This window comes from Nilaparvata lugens, chromosome 6, assembly GCF_014356525.2.
Source record: "Nilaparvata lugens isolate BPH chromosome 6, ASM1435652v1, whole genome shotgun sequence".
In the NCBI taxonomy this organism is placed as follows: domain Eukaryota; kingdom Metazoa; phylum Arthropoda; class Insecta; order Hemiptera; family Delphacidae; genus Nilaparvata; species Nilaparvata lugens.
This window is the reverse complement of record NC_052509.1, coordinates 51,757,843-51,780,198: the sequence shown is the minus strand read 5'-3', so window position 1 is coordinate 51,780,198 and position 22,356 is coordinate 51,757,843. Positions and strand designations below refer to the sequence as shown.

Sequence of the window (22,356 nt, the reverse complement as noted above, 5' to 3'; positions counted from 1 at the left end):
TTATTTGAATAGTTTGTAATATATATCTTATCTGTATTTTATTCATTTAAATAAAATGATAGTATATTATTACAGAATACTTTATTGAATTCTAGAAGCATAAAATGATTCCGTTTATCCACCATGTTCCATGATAAACGCTGTACTAGGAGGTTTGAGGTTAGATTCTATTATACTCTGAAAATTGAATTTGAATAGTTTATAATATCTCATTATTTGTATTTCATTCATCCAAATAAAATGATAGTATCTTATTGCAAAAACTTTATTCAATTCTAGAAGCATAAACTGATTCCGTTTCATAAACTATTTTGTAAACACGTTCACATCAAATCAGAATCAGCTGACTCCAAGGTTATTTTACAGCCCTAGGGCCGTAAAAATTTTACCGGCCTGGTCAGAAAACAATCACTTTCGGCCTCCATATGACGCACGTGAACCAGCTCATTACATCCAAGTGGGGCGAAAAAGTATGTATGATTCTTGTAAAATAAAATTATTGATTTCTAGATATTTTCTGTGAAACATCCATTCTGATAAAATTTCTTACGAATTGATACTGTGGATCTTCTCTATAATTTGAGAAAGCACAGTTTTAATGTTGTCACATTCACATTCACTGAATTAATAATAATTTATTCTAAAAACACTTCACTCACATGGGCTACTTTTTAACGAATTAATAAAAACAATATAAAAAGTTTAAAGTTTTTAAAAATAAAGGGTACTACAAGATTTTTATATTGTTTTTATTAATTCATTCATTCTATTATATTTCTTTCTAGCTTAACATCAATTATTGTCAACACTCACCTCAAAGATTTCTAGAAACTATCAGCAGTTATTCCAATTATCCATATTCATCCACTTGAAGAAAACCAAATGCACACAATCATCCACAATAAATCCACTTGCAAATAAACGTGAATATTCACTTTTACAACACAATATATAGAAGGGAACTTATTATTCCAATCACATTAAGAAGAAACTTCCAAAATCGAAATGCTCTAGTTATGAATTACAAAGATTAGAAATGATTATGATTGTATGGCCATGTGCCAGAAGAGAACCGCCGCGCCAACTGTGGTGGTTGATTATTTTTGTAGGTTATGGTGACCGCTGGTGTCGAGTCTATGATAATTTGAATGGTGGGGGTAGAAATTACGAAGGCTGTTCCGTATGGATGCAAAAATTATCATCGCGGTTCCGGTCATCCAAGGGCATCCAGGCTGCTCATCATACCGGGCTGGGAAGAATTGAAGTGGAGAGTTTCCACATGCGGTGAAAACTATGCACACTCACACATCCACACACTCACACATCTACTCTCTCACACCATCTCAAATGGATCGCAACATCAACTGATGTTGACTCGGAGCGGCCTCCCCATCAACATTGACTGACGTACTACACGGGATACGACCAGTCACAGTACAATGATCCTTTCTGTATGCTGGTCTAAACAGAACAGTTTCAGTCATTCCAGCCATTGTTATCGGCCGATACTATCTCCAAATTAACTCTTTGTTCAACCTCATGTTTTTGCCTTCTGACTAGAGCTGTATCACCATTTTATTACCTTTCTAACGCATTATTTGTTCATTAGTTTGATGTTATGAATGTTTCACTTCATTGTACTTTATCAAGTGGAAATTGAAAATTTTCATAAATGACTATGTAGTTGGTAATTTCTAAAATATTCATAAAAATGGCAATAACCTTATACTTAGTACAAGTATAACCAATGTACTGTATTTCATCTGAATACTGTTTGGTAGCCTTTACTCCTGAGTTTGTTCGTCTTTGCCAAGTGACTAATAAAGTTGCAGACTAGTTTTGGGTCTGATAGAGAAATGTTGATTGTACGAATGAGTAGTTTTATGAGATTTGTAAAGTTTCAAGAATTGATCAAAGTTTTTATGAACTATGTATAAAACGAAACATTTTTATAGTAGGTTCCACAACACAAATACATTGAAACATTTAATACTTCTAGTTTATCTATATATATAAAAGCGAAATGGCACTCACTCACTGACTGACTGACTGACTGACTCACTCACAGAACTAAAAATCTACCGGACCAAAAACGTTCAAATTTGGTAGGTATGTTCAGTTGGCCCTTTAGAGGCGCACTAAGAAATCTTTTGGCGATATTTTAACTCTAAGGGTGGTTTTTAAGGGTTTAAAGTTCATCTTTTAGCATGTATATTCTTCTTATTCCAATATCTTAAAATTATAATTGAAATGTCCATACCATATTGTTAATATAGAACTATAATCTAGAGAGAGTACCTCTTCGAAACAGTTGTTCTGGTAACTGAATTGAAAATTTTGTCAGGTTGGCATTAAGTTGAGTAGACTTTGTTAGGTTGGCACCAAGTTGAAGATTGAAATGCATTTATCCAGGACCTCCTAAATATCAATTTATCAGTACCTCCTAAATACCTATTTAGGAGATCCTGATTTATCGCGGAAAAATTGATTGGGTACTGCTGCTTCAATCAGAGCTATTCCTGGGAATATTATATTACTATATTATTATATTACTCGCTTCGCTCGCCATATCCGTTCAGCCAGACGTTTAGTCTGGACCCCCGACTGGATCGTCCTAACATATGATGAAAATATGACATAACATTTCAAATTTGGTAGGTGTGTTCAGTTGGCCCTTTAGAGGCCAATAAGAACGGATTTGGAAAAATTTCCAAAGATACGCCCAAAATCTGCGTTTTCTCAGCTTTATCGAGAACAAATGAACAGAAAATGTTCAAATTTACTACAGAAGCTCAGCTGGGGTGCAATAATGTTGTTTTAGAAGGAATTTGAAATAACCCCAAAGATACGCTCAAAATCTGCGTTTTCTCAGCTTTTCTGCGTTTCCTCACCTTTTTCAATAATTGATGGAAATATATTTAAAAAAATTCAGTACACAGGTTTAGCTGAGGTGGAAGAATTTTATTCGCCAAAGATACGCCGATATAGTAACAGGTGTTTTTCGAGATCAAATTGACATAATACGTTCAAATTCGGTACAGAGGTTCCGCTGAGGTCTACATGCAGGCGAGCGAAGTGAGCCCGCTGATCTCATTTTTGGACGATCCAGTCGGGGGTCCAGGGGGCGGAGCCCGCTGACGTGGCTAGACGGATATGGCGAGCGAAGCGAGCCTGACGGCTAGTACTTCATAAAACCTAGTAGAAATGTAATACTTGAAGATAATTTTATTTCATTATTTACAATCCCATTATATTCTGCAACCTCTTCTTGATTGGTAGCTCAATCATCATTGTACATTCAACAACTATATAAAGAACAAGAATCCAAGGAGCTATCTGATTGGTCAATTGGCTGACTAGACGCCATTTCACTTTCACAGCTGACTACCAATAGGAAACAAGCAGCTTGAGAACGTCACATACAAGTCATGGTCCAATGAGATTGCTTGTTGAATTTGGTGTGTGGCTTATATGTAATCATAGTCACTCTCTAATTTGTTGGAGTCATTGTGCCTTTCTCCGCAAGAATTATTCAAATTCTGGCTAAATAAATAAATACATTTCTAAATCCGGCTCTGAATCACGAGTATCTCTTTCATAAAAACACTACATTCTGGCGAAACAATAGGATTTTTACTCTATTCCTTACTGTTTTGAAATCATAGAAAGGAAATCTACAAAATATTATTGATTCTTAATAAATTGTTTTTAGAAGGGTTTTTCGACCAAACGGTTTTTCCATCAAAAGTATTTTGTCAGTAAAGGTTTCCCGAAACAACTAGCTACAGTAGCAAAAAACGAATAACATGTTTTATTTCTAACAAACGCAACAAAGCAGTTTATTTCTCAACATGTGATTTATTACAATGTTTTCATTACTTTATTTCAATTCTCCGGTTGTCCAATTTATTTCCATCTTATCATCTCCGACTCAATGGAAAGAGAGCTGCAATGCAAATCTGTATCTAAACTCATATCATGAGGAATCCCACGCTAAATTAACAATATTATTATCTTGGATCCACAATTGAGGATTTCTGGTTGGAAGAATAAGCTTATTGGTTTCGACGGGGTTCATTATTATGCATCAATCAAGTCACCAACGGCTCTTGACAAAGGACTGTAATGAAATGGCGGCAGTAATTTCTCTTGCTCCTGAAAAGTAAACAAATATTGGATACCGATTGGAGGCGAGTGAGAGAGAAAAAAGGTAAAAATATGAAGGTGGCTGTGAGATCACTTGTTGAGCAACTTCCGCCCTTCCATGATAGGAGAAAGCTACCGATCAAACTACTAATAATCAGGCTGGAATTACAATGGTTAATGAGTTATCTACTCGACAAAAACCTAACCAATTTTGGATGAATCTTCTAAAAGTGTTCAAGAAGCAGAATTCAGTCTTACCCATCCTATCATCTAATTAATTCACTGTATAATGTTCTGATTATCCGTTACAAGTAGGTAATTTCAAATGTTCAACTGAAACAACGCGGGTTCATTGATCAGAATTTTAATTTTTGCGATACTCTACAGTAACTATAGACTACAGTAACTATTAATCACTGGTTATATAGTGACTGTAATATGACCAGTATGACATAACCAGTGATAATGAGACTACTAATTTCAGATGTTTCGCATTACTTGGTAAGAACTTTTGATTAATTGTTGTTGAAATATGTACTGAAGAGAAAGAATAAACCTAAGACTAGTGCGTAGAAGTTGATTATTCCTTCAAGAGCACCTTTTCTCTCCACAACCAGATAGAGTGTGGAACCAAATGAAGAATCAAACTTTTTACGGTACAAAAACTATACTGTTTCAACGTAGATCAATAAAAGAGGATGTGTGTGAAAGAGAGAGATAGAGAAACAAGTAAGTTATATAATCTTTATTTTCAAATAAATATAAAGGCTAACGTTGAGGTTCTATTCACAATAACGTTTTGAACGTTATCAGATAATTCATCAACTTAACTTACAATGTCAACTAAAATTCAAATCCGGGAAGCATAACTTGTGGATTGAATCATCCCATACCATTAACTTGGACTGAGAACGCTACACTAATGAGAATTCAGTTTAGAAAAAACAAGAAATCTTCTAGAAACCGTTTCGTATCTCAATGGTCTGAATACGATACTAGGGACTACCAGTAGTAGTAGTAACTACAATCAGAATTTTGTTTCTAGTGATTCAACATAATTTCTCCGAAACATTAGAATAAATTATTATTCTGTATTCGAAATAACAAGTGTAACAAAACTGTGAAGATTGTCTATGTAACGTCTTCCCCATCCACCCCGTGCATACAGAGACGTTGACAGTCGACCAGATATTTGAAAACGTGGATTGAAACGCTCCAATTGGATCCATTCAACCTCAGCTTTGCAACACCTATAGGGGATTCACTTTAAACTGTCGGTATTGGTTGAATGAGAAGGATTGATGTCATTAATGCGGAATGCTGACAGATCAAGGTGAATCTTACTAGCTCTACTCTGCACTCTTCACTTGCAGCTTTCTGATTTGGAAAGGGAAACAGTAGCACAGTGTTACGTACCGGTATACTGTCACCATGAAATCCACTGTAATGGATGCTATCAATTAAACTAAATAACACTTCCTTCTCACAACAAATCCTTATTAAATGAAAAGAATAGAAAATTTGTCAAAGCCACAGATTTTAATAGACAAAGTAATTTAAAAGTAGAAAGACCAGTTTCGGTTGCTCCATGTTATACTATCAAATATGTCATAAAGGCTCGTACTGGAGTTTGTCTGTGAGCCTTTCTATGTTTGTATCAAATGAATAAATTATCAATCTCTGGTGAACTCTAGGAAATTGTTCTACGATCCTTCAATTTTTTTGAGAACAAACTCGTCTATTTATTAATTAGCTCGAATTGAATAGTATAATACAATATAGAAAGCATAATACTATATTGTGTGTAATTCAAACAATTGATTGTCATGATAATATTGCTAAGTGAACCTGAGTGACTAATAATGGAGTAGGCCTGCAGAGTAGATGTGAGAAGTAAGATGAATGACGTTAAAAAAGTAGAATAATTCTAAATTATACACTCTTCTAGAACGAATTTGACTGAGATTATCGCTATTGTTCATCTAAACTCCATAGATTTGGAAATGAACATTTTTCAATTTTTAAAAACCTTCAATTTTTATGCTATACAAGTTAAAATTTATTGAAGCAAGTCTGTAGCATGAAGAGGTTTGAATCAGACCTCGAGTGTTGAGTTGAGTTGAGTTAAGTTGACTGAACTTAATAGACAACAATAATAAGAATAAAGATCGTATTTGTAAATGAATGAAGGATCCTATGCCTTTTCTCTACAGAAGTATAACCTGAAAATAGCTCCAAATGTTTAATTTATTGAAATAGAAATATAGGAAAATGGAAGGGAATGAAGGGAAAAGGAATGAAGAAAGCGAACATACAAGTCATGATAAATTAGCATGCTTCACTATTTGATTTTTTGTAAGATGCATAGATCCAAGATTCTATAATTATTGCATTTCCATGATTATTCGAATGATCAAAATATTCACTTATAATGAAGTTCAATTTTGGTCTCGAACAACGCCTAAATCAACTAGAATTAGACAATAAATCAGGTTACATCTCAAAAAATAATTCACATTACTGAACTCTTCCATCATTTTCAACATTTTTTTGGACGGATTTAAAATAACTCTTTAAATCCGTCCAAAAAAAACTGTTGAAAACGATGGAAGAGTTCAGTAATGTGAACTTTTTGAAATGTAACCTAATTTATTGTCTAATTCAAGTTGATTTAGGCGTTGTTCGAGACCAAAATTGAACTACATTATAAGTGACCATGAAAATTCAAGATTAAATTGAGCAGTGGGATGAACACAAGAAAGTTTCGGATGAATCATGAATCATTTCCTCCATTAACCAAAATCATTGTCAAAACTGAAATTGGTTGCTTAATCATATATTGAATCCTTTCACACCAGTTTGGATTATTCCAAATTGAGCAATAATGCAGAGACTAGTTCAAATTCTCTAGCACTGAAACCTCTCAATTGAAGTATTATTTAGTTTCACTCTTCTTTCTCGCTGTTTTTGATAGGCGTAATTTCAAATATTCTGACCTTGTCTTGAGTCTCCATGTCATCATATAATTGACCACTCTATTTGCATAGGAGATCTCGGAAATCCGCGTACCATTTGACAATGAATTATTTCCATGTGACGTACCTTTGCTTACTCAGTATTCAGAACGTACGACGAGCAATTGAAAAATTTACTATTTTGGCCTTGTATAAGAGGTATTAAAAGTAAGGCGTATTCTCAGATGAACCTAATGGCACAGCATCCACTCTCAACTTGCTCTTTCCCATATCAAGTAAAAATGATTTTCGAATGTTCATATTTTATTATTATTGTTCAATTTCAAGTAGTACCAGAATTAAAAGTGGTTATTGGTATGATAAATTTTTAATCATCACTAGCAAAGTATCCACTAAACTTACTTTTTCCCCTTTCAAGTATGAGTTCTCGAATGTTCATATCTCATTTCAATCAATCAGTAATTTTATTCAATTCAACATAAAATACATGAAAGAAATCAAAAGACAAAAAAATCACAATAAAAAAAGTGAGGAATGAAGGGTGAAGAGAAGTGGAAAAGGGAAAAAATGGAGAAGAAAGCAGGAAAAAAAGTGAGCAAAAATTGTAAGCGAGTCCACAGATGTATCTAAAAGAAAAGGACTTACAGACAGTAGTTAGAGCTGAAATCTCGAGACTCATACGTCGATATGAAAGAAAAAAATACTGTAGGTCCAGGTTTTTATTTCTAGTTTAGTTTTACTACTAATCTTAGAGTCTATGAGAAAGTGTTCCGGAATAAGGATTATTATTTTAGTGCTTATATAGATCAACTGTTTCCTTAAACATTCAATATTGGTGTGATGTGTGACATATCTATTTGCAGTGGGTCTTAAATGATAATTATTGACGATTGAATTTAAAGTTCGAGGAAAATGAGATTCATATTTTATCAAGTATTCAATTACGGTCTTATTGTTTAATTTGAAGTATTACCAGGATGGTAAGTGGGTATTGGTATGATGTAATTATTATTTGTTGGGCGTTATTAGACTTGAAATTATTGTAATTTGTACAATATTGAACTGTATTCGAAGCCTGCACTGTATAGTAACTGGGTAGTCTGAGGGTCTTTAGTGCAGATATTTGGCCGTTCAATAACAGCGAGTGACCCCCTGCCACACAGTCACGCTACACTGGGTGGTCACGTGACCGACCCGTGGATGCCCTCTCACCGGAAACACCCTTTAGGCCCAGCGGTCAGCCGAGGGTTCAAAAATCCAGGACGTAATAGAAACAGGTTGCAATCCTTGGGCTCTTCCACCTTCGTGATGCTCGCTTCGTTCGCCCTTCCGGCTTATTGGTGTCAAGTGCCCCCTCCTCTCCCCCTCTTCACCCTCCTCCTCCTCACACACACTGTATACAATGGCTCATCAAAATCAAACTCAATCTCCTCTCCCACCCCTTGAGCTGCCCTGAAATATTGGGGGAACAATGGAAACGTACACCGAATATCATTCAGTTTGCATCAATCCGAACACAAAAGCTTTCTAATGCAGAAACCCTATTTTCAGATAGCATCTGGGGATCTAGTTTCAATGATTGCCGAAATTACATAGGGCTTGTCCTTATGGAAAGCAGGTGACCTCTCAGGTTTCTCTAACTGGAATACTAACTTGAAGGAGTTCAGCTGTATGAAACAAAAATTAACGGATGGACTATCATGAAATGGGTTGATTTTCTGTATTAGCCTACTTGAAAGTGGCTCAAGAAAGGTAATGTTCTGGAAAAATCCAACTTAATTTCTTGTGATTTTTATCGAAAACAGATCTCTCACTAGGCTTCACAACCCCTTTTTACAGTTATTTTATGAACGTCACTAGAATATAGAGAAATATCACTAGAATCTCACTACATAGAAATATATCGATTCTAGAAATATAATCAATCATCCGTATAGAATTGATAGGTACGAGATTATAAAACTACAACTCAAGAAACCTGAAATTATTAAGATTTATACTCAAGATAGAATCATATACTGCGAAGGTACGCAGTATATGATTAATCATATACTCGTACGATAGGTACGAGATTATAAAACTACAACTCAAGAAACCTGAAATTATGAATTGATTTATGGTCAAGATAGAATCATATATACTGCAAAGTACCCAGCTAGTATGCACGTATAATCGTAGCTGAACTGATATATCTCAATAACTGTAGGTACCTACTGTAGATTTACCTAAATTGAATTGAGATAGAATTTTATACTCGGCTATCTTATCAACTAACCATGTTTTCTCTTCAAAGTGGTCCCATAATGGATCTTTATCAAGCTATGCATAACTTAGAATAGGCGATATAACAGATTATATGAGGATATATGAGCATACATACAGTCACTACACGGGACGAATGGGGGACCAACAAGACCAACGCGAAAACCCCATTGAAGGGAAGATATCTGACGATTCACCGGTCACCAGACTGTGGAGAAGACTGGACAAGTAACAAGTAGGTACTTGAAACCTAAGTGTGAGGAGCCTGATAAATTTAATTATTCAAATTACAAAGAGAAAGAACCATGAGACAGTTGAATGAGATTATAACTAGCAATGTTTTTTAATAGAAGAGAAAATGTATAATATGATTAACTGGAGTTTGATGAACTTTCTGATAAGGGAATTTTTATTGTTTCCCAGGCAAACAATGGATAAAAACAATAATTACCTCACATCCAAGCACCAATAATGTTGATGTGATTGTCCTTGAACAGGGGTTGAAGTCCTTATTGCATGTTTTGAAAGGAGATTTGATTTAAACTGTTGGACAACACGACATTGGATATGCGTTCACCATTGCAGTTGCTTTGTGGTCAGGATTCCATAATGCACATTCACAAAGAGAACGGTTGGATCAGATTCTCATGATCTCACATTTGATTCTTTGTAGAATAAATCAAATGTTAACTAATGTAGTGGAAAGTTCAAGGCTATATTTCTGCAAAATGTTGTGAGAAAACTCAATACTTCTTTGCAATAATTATTGTCATTCCGCAAGCTGGATTTCCCAATGAGCTCGGTAAAATTTATGGCCCGGGGGTTTGGGTGCAAGCTCCCAGGAAGCGCACAACAAGAGACCCTTGTTTATTATTATTAGAAATGGAAATGAATAGACAAAATCCAACATATTCTATGAATTGACTGAAAAAACAGGATAATAAGATATTATGGGAAATCTAAGTAATTTTAACTCTGAGTAACTTTAACAGAGATAAATTGGTGGAAAAAACATTCCAGCTTTAAACCTGTGAATCGAATTTAAATTTTCCAGTCATATTGATCGTTCTTGAAATGAATCAATAATAACCTTTCTAGTAACTTCTTAAAAATAGGCTGGGGCTGAATCAGTATTCCACGCCTCCAAAGCCAAGGAGCTGTATGATTGGACAATTGGACATGATTAGCCGCCATTTTATCTTCACAGCCCACTACCAATAGGAAGCGAGCAGCTCGAGAATGTCACGTGCTTGTCATTGTCCAATGAGAATGCTCGTTCAGTTTTTGGCATGACTTACACTGGCATAGCCACTCCCATTTATATTTTTGTGACTTGGGTTGGTTCTGCCTTTCTTAGCTAAAATTATTTTTTCCTAAAATTCTCCAGGCAAACAAAGCAGTTTAATATTTGGAAAATTACAATAATATTGAAGTTGCATTGTGATATGGTGTTCAAGCGATTAAAACTATAGCCCTGCTATGAGTTTTTAGAAGAGTTCAACTCCAAAAATAGTTTCGGGGTGGAATATTGGGCCTAAGGGCGCTAAATTTATGAATCCGGCCCCTGATGCGACACTTCAAATTGGAAAATAATATTAATATCGTATTATTCTGACCAGCTTTAATGAAGCCCAAAAATTTTCAAATACATTTTTGGCACCAGGAATTATTTTCATCTATTTTTTTATTTCTATCACTTTTTCATTCAAATGTCCACATCAGAGTTTTTTCGAAAGAGTGGATCCAACCCATGTCGTTCACAGAATCAACAGTTTGACCAGGAGGAAGTGACCTGCTTTTCATAGATCAAACTTTGCGACTGATCTGTGTTTGCCAGGTATCAAATGACCATCATCAGGCAGGCCAGGCCATGTCCTGTACACGACATCTATACAAACACGGAAGCTCCTGAATGACACTTTCATTTGGGCCGATGGAGACATTTATATTGTTGCTCTACAACACTAAATCAACTAAGCCGCTCTGGTGTGTGGTGTGTCTACTTGACCTATATCTGGAGGAACGCTCCTGAATTGATAATCAAAGGGGCTGGGAACTAGGGATAACGTATGAGAGATTAATGGAATTTTTAAGGAATATCTTCTATGAAACCGACGGAAACGGTGTTGAATTATTCGAGAAGCTTTCAGTGAAGCTCATTCCAATAAAATAGTTTCTATGAATAATGGAACTTTCCTCATAGCCTATAATATAGCCACATATTATGTGGCTGGAATTTTATATTAATATTAAGTTTGAATTTTAATATTAAGTTTGTTTTTCGGTAATTTATTCTTCAAAATTATATTTTTAATATGCTAATGTTTCCTATTTCAGTTATAATAATGTGAAATATTTCTCCTTTGTTTAGTTTTGAAGTATCTAAATTTGAACTCAGTGAAAATACTTGAGGACTGAACATTTTGTGAATTGAAGAACTACAAGACTCAACCTATTTCGGACTATGTGTTATCTAAAGTTGGGAGAGGAATAGCACAAGCTTACCTTATTTTTCCTCTCCTTATCATATTGATAATGCACTTATTGTATAAATGAATAAAGAATGAATGAAAGAATTTTAACATTCAACCCTTGGATTAGCTGTTAATATTATATTGAAAGATTTGGAGAGAGATATGAATTGAAACATTCAATTGTGTTTATCCTAATAATACATTCAGTTCTTATTATTTTGCCAAGTTGATATTACTATGAATCGGGCAATTTCCAATAAATAATGGACACCTACTCTAGTACATGGGTTTCCCATAGTTGAGTAGGTTAATTTCCAATAGAATTAAATTCCATATTTTTTATAAACTCATTGTATTATATTCTAGATATTTTGTACTTTTTATGTTTTAGTTGTTTGTTGCAATTTTTAAAGGAAATAAATTTATTTATTTATTAATGGAGATATAAAGTAAAGAAATAATGGCGTATCAAGTGTAACTACTTTTCAACTTTTGCTTGCTTCAGTCGCCTTGATCCTGCCTGAATTCTGCCCTTCCTTCAATCGATAGCTAAAATCCTGTCTAGACCTCCAGGAGAGAAATAAAAAAATTCAATTGTAATTTTTACCGATTAAAAGAACTGGTCGTACTTATTTTTGGCGTACTTCGAGGAAAACTACAAAATCCTCTTCACATGGGCTCATACTCTCCCAAGTTTCTAGCTGAGACTTTGTGAGTGATTTAAACTTTGTACCAAGTCTTAACTCACCTTGGAGAAGTTGAGAAACGCAGAAGATAAACTGAGTGCCGGTTGCACAAGAGCTGGTTAAATTTTAAATGTGATTAATTTCATGAGACCCAATTAGAGAAACCGTCTTTTCGGAAAAGCCTTTTTTGATTGGTTCTCATGAGACCAAAAATAATGGTGATGGTTTCTTGATCCATTCCGAGCTGCAATGTATTAACACACATTTTTATGTATTTAAACACGACATACAGTCAATTATTAAGTAAATAATTAAAAACTTTTACTCTTACAACTAATACTGACTGAAGTACTTTCGATCATTTTCAACAGTGCAGACCGGAAATGTTTTGATGGTTAGGAAACCATCCTTCCAACTATTTCGGATGGACACCGGCTGCCTAAAAAGCAGTCGTTAGGTCATGTAAGAGGCCCTGAAATTGATCAGTTGCGACCTGAAAACTCTGACACCAGACTTGAGCCAGCCAGTTCACTCGATATTATTATCAATAGAAAAACATCAACTTGGATCATATTCGAGGACTTTTTCAAAACTGACCAAATTCTTGAAACACAGAAACTAATGAGATTGCATGAATTTCCATTGAGGCTCGAAATACACCCCTCCATTCTTGGTGGCAGATTGCATGATATAAACATTGGAATTTCCAATCAATATGGCCGAGTGGCGGCAGCCTGAAGAGACTTCCGGTTTGAAGTCACGTAGAAAATTATTCGTCTTTGTATTTCGACTGACAAGAGAAGAGAATGCTTGCTAGTCTTGCAAGTGATACGGTGTCAAAGGAAGGGATGAAATATGGTTGTGCATCACAAAAGGCAGCGCTTCACAAAAGAACCGGCTTTATTATGCTATTATAAGTACACCCTGCTACCGATGCATATTTTGAAGTAGCTCTCAACTTTATTTGGATAAAAATTGGAAATTTCCTTATTAATTTGAGAATGCTACTGTATACAGCATTCTAAGAACTTTTGTTCTCCAACAGCGTGTTTCCTACGTAATAGCAACAACATGCTTGTATTTGTAGGCTGATTGTAGTCACTCTATTGTTCGTGTAGGGCTCGTTATAATATTCACCACCCTATTCAGTTTTCTACACTTTGAATGGTAACAAAAATTCAGATACCTGTATGGATATCAGTGGAATTATATTTTCACAAGCCTGCTCAATCCCGAATTGTTTCGAATTTCTTTTTTAGCTGGTGTCCGAAATTTCGGTTTCCATGTGCTTTTCAGTGGAAATATATTCCATCATGTACCTTCTTTAACACAGTATCATCATCTGGCTTATATACTATTATAAACTATACCAATGGTCAGTCAAGCATAGTCGCAGTTGAAAAGGGGCTTTAGTAGCACCCGGGTAGTGCGAGTTCAAAACACTCATTCATTTATCCACAAATTTAGTAAAAATCCATAATCCTCAATCTTCCATCTTCAATTTTTCATCCTGTCTTCATCATGCAGATTCCTGTCTATAAAAAACTGTTTTTTTCAATAATTTGTGTGGTCTACCTCTTTTTCTCCGACCTGATAGGTTCCAATTCTGTATTCTTTTTGGGCATCTCTCATTAAATTTGCATCCATTGCGTATGCTCTAACTATATACAAGGCGCCTCTTTCCAATCAGATTTACTGTTGTAACCAATTTACCAATTCTGTATCTGACTTCCAAATTTCTTACGCCCATACATGCACGATATACGTTTAACCATAGAGAAAAAATAGCGTAAGTAGATATCCCATGGTATAGGGCGTTTATGTCGCAACTTTTACTGTTATCTCAAGCCGATTACTGTCGATTATTGTCGATTTTTACTGTTTTGACCGGGTAAGATTGTATGAACGGCACAATATGAGAGACTACCAGCGTCATAAAGCTTCACGGGGAAAAACTACGTTTACTATCAGCTTGAGATAACAGTAAAACTTGCGACATAAACGCCCTATACCATGGGATATCTATTATGCTATTGTTTCTCTATGGATTAACGTAGATTACATGGTTTATGTAGATTTACATGTAGCTTGGGTCGCATTTATATTGTGTTACATTCCAGGTTTAAAAAACAAGGTGGTAAATCTTCATTGGAACCGTGATGTCCATTCTTCCTTACCTCAAATATCTACTTCTTGTTTGAATTTTAAACTCAAAACCGAAATTATAGAGTTTTCTGATCAAGAGATCCAGACACTTCAAATTGGGTTGCTCCTCATTAATATTGATAGAAGCCATATGTCCGGTTAAAGAACGACTGCCTAGTTTGCAAAGCAGATAATCTCTCTGGACACCATACTGCTGTTGTACAAAGCAAGGCAATGTTGTACAGGGCTAAATCACGCAATGCAACTGCCCTCTCTGTCCACAAAGTCGCAAGTGTAACACGCAAGTCGATTAATTTTCGCCCGTCTCCAATCTATTCGTCTGTAACAAATCTATTTTGAAGTCCTGAAATTTTCTGCGATATTTTTTCTCATGACAAATGATGATTTGAGACCATTAACTACAGAACCATTAATAAGGATTATTAATCGCAGTTAAATCGTAGTTATATTGTCAACATGCATCAACATTAGTAGTGCACTAAAATAGTTTGTGATCATAAATTTTGAATTTAAAATTCAATAATTGCTTTAATCAAAGAAAATACAAAACATGTTTTGAATTCAAGTTGATTGCTTGGATCAAAGAAAATACATTATCACATTTAATGGAAGACTTGTCCAGAATTGGTGGTCTGCAATTTTAAATTCAAGTTATAGTTTGTGTAAAACAAGTTGAGACTTGACCCTCCATCCGAAGAAATTACTGGGTTGCCAAATCGTGTAAGATTGCAACTTTCTCAAATTTCCAATTTAACGTCAGAATTGGATGTATAATATCATCCCCGATATCCTAGTAGTGCTAAAAAAGTTTCAGGTTTGAAGGATTAAAAGGAAATTCAACTTTTATGATAAAATTGGAAACATCGCGAACATTTGTTTTTCTTTTGAATATCACTTCTCTCAGAATCATGTAGCGTTGTAATGCGTAATAATTTTATATCAAATCAACGGGGAGACTGTCTCCTTCCTATTGGTGTCTGGATCATTTTTATCCGTCCCATAGATATTTTCTAATTAATAATAATTATTGAAATTGTTTTTTCAATTGTCAAAAGTAGTCGGAAGATCATATTTTGGTCTCAAAGGAATTTTAAAGTTAGAAGAGTGGCTGCATGGTATGCATTGTGCACCAAATTGTATGCTAAAGGCTGGCAATTTACACGATTATTTGACTGAATTATTTCAAACGCAAGCAGCTGATTGCCTCTAGAAAGGCTGTAATGAAACACCGCTTGGATTATTCAAGGCGAGGTTGTCATTTTCACTATTATTATGATCATCTGGCTTGCAGTTGCTGAATTTTTCAATCGCTCTGTATTTTGAATTTGTTGATCCCAGCTATTGATAGCATATGGCGGCACAACATTCAGCGGCTATCCTTGACTTTATCCTCTCCTGAGAGGCCAAAATACGTCCTTTCGAGTACGTTTGACAATTGGAAAAATAATTTCAATTATTTCTGAGAAACTTTCTCGCTTCCACCACCTATTTATCTTTTGAAACAAAAAAGTTTCTAGCATGTCGAAAATTTAATGTTTTCTGCTCGAAATGTCTCGACATTGACGAACATAATTATTAATTCAAAAATAACTATGGGTTGGATAAAAATGATCCAGACAACAATAGAAAGGAGACATTCTCCCCGTTCATTTTATATAAAATTATCACTCAATTCGACGATACATGAAGGAAAACAAATCTTCGCGATGTTTCCAATTTTATCATAAAAATTAAATTTCATTTTAATCCTTCAACCCTGAAACTTTTTTAGTACTACTAGGATATCGGGGATGATATTCTACATCCAATTCTGACGTTAAATTGGAAATTTGAGAAAGTTGCAATTTTACACGATTTGGCAACCCTGTAATTTCTTTGGATGCAGGGCCAAGTCTCAACTTGATTTACACAAGCTATAGTTTACTATTTTTGTAAAAATATATCAGTTTTAGAGTTAATAGAGAGTAAAATCGGAATTAATTCAATCCAGTAGATAACAGTAATCTCAACATTGCAAGATATATCAAGATATTAATTTCATTTCAACTATTGGTGGATAGATAGCGTAATGCCAACGAAAATTGTAGATTCTTCATGGACTGTAGATAGACTCTCATGCTTGGATATTTTCTTTACATCTGTGAAGTGGATACGAAAGGCACATGGTACTGAGTTTAAGCTATCGACAAGCGAACATACCCTTCCAGAGAAGAAGCAAGCGTTCGTTCCTCACGGATGATCAGTACTGATAAAGTGACACAGTTTATACTGGGCTAACCAATTCCAAATGTTGTTTGGGTGTAGACATATAGTTTCTTTCCGATCATGACACTCTTTATTATATCATCTTCTGCTTCCAGAACGGTTGCCCTTCAATTATTTCTCAAATTGACAAATACAGTGAACGAAAGTATTAGGTGTATCCGTTATCCAAGAATAGTATATCTTATATCTAGAATAGTTATACATCTAAGGTTAGAATACTATCCTTGGCCGTCATCAACTTGATAGCATTCATTGAGAGCATATTATTTCTCGTTTGTTTGGAAAAAAGTCTGGTATCAGAGCATGAATATTCTATTTTCTTGTTCGGAATAGCCTCTATTTGTCCGGTAATGTGTTTGAAATTACATTTCTACAAATATAGTGACGTTAACTCGAAAGATATTAGGGTCTGAAGTGAATTTTTTATCACCCTTAACCACCATACAACTCGGTTGCTCCATTTTCTTTTCAGGTCAGTACACATCTTTACGATAAGCTTTACAAACAAACACAAGAAAACCATGTAGAATCATTATTTTTGTGTTTTTCTGAAAAATATCTTTTCCTCCTCTTTCTTCTCATCCTTCAGCTTCTTCTCTTCATGATTTACAACTTATTAAATGAAGTTTTTTCACTCAACTACAATTATTCAGCTCTTTTTTCATCTCGATGCTGCAAAAAAGTGATATAAAGAAACCCCTACAATAGAAGTATTTCTATAAGATTACCCATGTTGCCACTCGTGGAACGATTTAACTGATTAATTATTAGATTTAACAGTCTACCCATGCTGCTACTCATGGCGATTTAACTGATTAATTATTGCCTCACTCATCAGAGCCTGATAGAGTGTGGGCCTAAAACCCTAGAACAATATTATTTGAATGAATTATGTTTCCTGAAACCGATTCAACCATTCATACCAAAATGTCTCACTCCACTAATTCCCTCATCAACAATCTTCATCACACTGAGTTGAAATATTGTTTGCTTTGCATGAAATAGAATCAATAGGAACTGAATACTATTTTGATTGGCCGATATCCTGGTTACTGGATATTCCAAAGTGTATCAACGTAATGTGGCCTATGATGAAATAATGAAATTGTAGTGAAATTATAAACCCATGAATTTTCCAATCAACGAAACACATTGTTCAGTGTCACGAAACCCAATTCCAACAAACAGTACTCCCAAATTGATCACAGAAATTGGTATTTTTGACAACAAAAAATTGACTCACATTTGAATAGTGTTTTGCAGCCGTTGTGCGAGATTATCAATCGGTCTGCTAATCGTAAGGTGAATGCTCTGAACTTGAAAGGGCTGCCCGTGTTATTGGATGCCCTCTCCGACACTGACAAGTGTGATTGTTATCAATAGTAACCGACAGTAAAATGTTCGATCGTTTGTCTCCTATCCGAACTTTCCGTGACCCCATGTAGTGTGATGCAACCACACACACACGGCCACCTACGCACGTACTCACGCACGCACACGTGCTATGCATTTCCCCTAATCTATGACTATCTCCATATGTTTCCAATCCATTCATAAAATATAAAACTAACAAACAGACTGGCATGTCTGGCAGCTACCCTCTAACGGTAAGTGGCACTAGATCTACTCTAATAGTTGCTGAGCAAACGGAAGGTGGATTTTGGGAAACTCGTGAGGAATTGATTTTCCATGATATGTCGTACTTGACCGCTTGAAATACTGCTGGAAAATCAGCATTGATATGCATTGTTCGTATTTCCATTATCTACTTCGTTTGAATTGCGTTTGCATTTTATCCGATTACAATATTTGTATACTCTAACACTCCCTACACTTCTTTATAGCTCTGAAACCTGGGTACCAAAGAGGAGGGAGTGGAGCAGGTTACAGGCGGCCGAAATGAGATTTTTAAGGTCAGTGAAGGGATGCACCAGAGAGGACAGGCTTTATAATATTGATATCCGTAGAGAGCTCAATGTGATCTTTATACCTCAACGAGTTGACGAGAATCGACAACAGTGGAGAGAACATGTTGAGAGAATGGAAAATGGAAGAGTCCCCAAAGCTGTCATTGCTTACAAGCCAGAAGGGAGGAGAAGTATTGGCAGACCAAGAAAAAGAAGGGAGAATGTTTGAAGGCGAAGGAGAATTTATTAATGCCTATCCCTGTAAGGAGACGACGACGACGACAATATTCGTGCGAATGTACGCTGCTTAAGTGGTTCAGGGGCCGGCCACACTGAGAGAGATCTGCGATCGAATATTCATCAGGAGTATATAGAAGGACATGGAGTTTATAAAAGAAAGATCTGAGATGTGCCCACTACAGATACCTCAAAAGGATGGTGGATGACAGAGAGGCATGGAGGGTTGCTACCAACCAGCTCAACGGCTGTTAACCAAAGAGAATAATTTATCATGTTTCAATCGTTTGGAATCAACAAGATATAATTATTTTGATCCGAAATGAGGGATTAGCTATAAGCTGAATAATTAAAAACAACGATTTCGAAACTATGAATCTCTGTAAATTTGAATAAACGATAGAAACAACCGCTGGGTTAACCAGAATGACCACACAGTATAGTCCGTTGAAAGAATGTGAAATCTACCCGATCTATAGCAGTATTTAGAATGTGAAACATTGTTTATTTTGCACAGTAATTTCTATGATTTCACAATCATTTGAAATGGTTTACTGTACGAATAAAGAGTTCAATGAATGATAGAGTGAATGTCAAGCTGATATTGTGAGTTTTGTGGAGTTGAGTAGCCTATCAGTCGAATAGTGAGATCTAGTCCAGTGTGAAATACTAATCTAGAGATCACTATGACTGAGCAGAGAATAATTTTCTCATAAAAGGAAGCCACGAGATTAGGGTAGGCTGCATACCTTCATTAAACAGTTATCAAGATCTACCGGAAATACTTCAGAATACTTAAAATAAATACTTATCCGGGCCAATAACTTATCGCGAAATTGGGAAACATGCGCCTGCTACCTTCTGATCGAGTGATCACTCAGAAGGATACGACTACTCCACTATGTATTATTCATGAATTTGAAAAATGCTTCCCGGTGGTATGGAACCCACCAACAGTCTGCTCATCTCAACAATCATTCTGTCTCATATACCCACAAGCCTAGAGTTCATGAGGGTGTCACCCCCAGAGATAAAATCATCTCTCCTATGAAAGAATTTCGTAGGAAATGGAATAGCTAAATCACTATTGATAATCATCAGTTAATTATAAGTGTATTTTTGTTGAATTAAGAAGAGAATGCAACAAATTATAGCATAAAGAGGATGGAAAAATCGCCGAGACATTCACGGCTCACTGATTTGATAGCCTATTATTTCTTCAAAGTTAATATACAACTCATACAGCATGATAAGAAGGAATGCATAAGTACAGCAAGGAGATATCATGAATAAAATATATGAATAGGAGATGTCAGAAGAGGAAAATCTAATCAAAGAACAAAGTACTAAGTATCAATCAAGAAGCAGATTGGATTTCTTTGTATCAATCAAAACCCAGATTGAATTCTCTTGTTTACAGGGAGAAGTGAGAATAGGTTCTTCATTCTCTCAATGATATTTTCCAATAATTGTGAAAACTCATCTCACTGAGATATTTCACAGTCACACTAAATTCTCTTGTTTACAGAGAGAAGTAAGGATATTTTTTCCATTCTCTTAACGATATTTTTCAAATTTGTAAAAATACATTCCAATGTATACCTATAATAGTTATGTATATGCTAATAATGTATTGATAAAGATTCTAGTTTCAATTCAAATGAATTAGGCACGATAGAAACAACTCATCAAAAATCAAACCATCTCTTGTCTCAAACAAGTGATCCAATTCCTTGTTTACAGAGAGGAGTGAGAACAAGTTTTCCATTCTTCCAATGATCTTTTTCAAATCTGTGGAAATACATTCAATGATATATTTCAAAGTCTCAATCTAAACCAATTGGCTACGATAGGATCAACTCATTAAAAAGCATACAATCTCTTGTATCAAAAAACTAATTCAATCCCTTGTTAACAGAGAAAAATGATAATAAGTTTTCCATCCTGTCACTGATATTTTTCTTCAAATTCGTGAAAATACATATTCCAATGACATTTTGCAGTCTTAATACGTATAGAATGATTAGTCAATACATAAAAACTGTAATACTGTGTAACTCAATATATAAATAGATTAAAAAATGAATAAAAACTCACCTGTACACCAAACTTTCGAAAAACAGTATCACGTAGCCGCGTTTTTCAAATCGTATGTTTGGCCAATGGCCTCCCGCGATTGCTAGAAGGGACTGTGATTGCGAACTAAGGCGACTGCTCACGTACTTTGGTGCAAATGACCTTAGCAAGTGTGGAGTGGGAGGGGGTGTGCCACCCTCAAGGGCTGAAGGGCTATTGGTGGTAGGGGTGGGTCAGGGGGTGAGGTCAGCCGGCGACTGTTAAGAAGGGCTAAAGATTCCTATCACACTTTTACGAGGGAAAATAGCAGGTTCCGAATAAAACTGAGGGGAAGGTCGGACAGTGAAAGAAAATATGAGAGACTAGTTTGGGGGAAAGAGAGAAAACGTAACTTTGTTTGATATGGAGGTATTGCAAATGATGTAGTGAGAAGAAAATATAAGGAACTAGTCTGAGCAAGAGAGAAAGAAAATGTAACTTCGCTTGATAAGGAGGTACTAATGTGAGAAACAAAAATCGAGAAACAGGAGAAACCAAGTGAGTTAGATAAAGAAAGAAGATGATACGGAACTCCTTATCCAGCCATGCATGCTTCGAAAAGAAGCGAGACAGCTTGAGGGAAATTCTCCACGTCATTCATCCTCTTTCTTCACATATTTTCTTCAACCTCAACCATCCCCACTTTTCAATTTTCTCCCTTTTCCCTCCAAAGCAATACGCATGCCTTCTGGTCACTTTGTTCTGTCCTCCCTTCAAATTGTTTATCATACTTTTCCGATGTACACGTCACGCCTCCAACACATGAAAAACAATCAGTGTTTAGCCTAGTGAGTAGGCCTATTTGAGGCGAAAAAAAATTAATATGCTATCTTGACTTAACAAGAAAGTTGGAGATTTGGATGGATCGTTAACCAATTTTGAGCAATATACATATACTGCATACACTTAATTCCGTTTTCCGTAACTCTTTCTGATCCAATCCCTCTCATCACAGTACTTATTGGTTTAATGCACTTTACTTGTTTTTTTATTGCGTTAAGTAAATCCAAGACCAGTGTTGCAAACTATTCGCCTTCTACTACGCTACTAGCTCCAATTATATCTATTCACATAATTTAAACCAGCCAGTAATAATGATTATTAAACGGAAATTCAAATTAAT

At 35.4% G+C, this 22,356-nt stretch overlaps 1 protein-coding gene across 5 annotated transcripts in view; it reads right to left on the bottom strand.

Annotated features, from left to right (window-relative positions):
- Positions 1–22,356, bottom strand: part of LOC111053452 — a 55,118-nt gene that overhangs the window by 29,819 nt on the left and 2,943 nt on the right. The window contains exon 1 of one of the 5 annotated variants that reach the window (XM_039431195.1): positions 21,216–21,307. The exons of 2 other annotated variants lie outside the window; for them this stretch is intronic. The gene's annotated coding sequence lies outside the window, so the exon portion shown is untranslated. Of the gene's footprint in view, positions 1–813; positions 1,301–21,215; positions 21,308–22,356 lie in introns of those variants that run through there. 2 more of the 5 variants (XM_039431194.1, XM_039431196.1) reach the window with 2 other exon arrangements.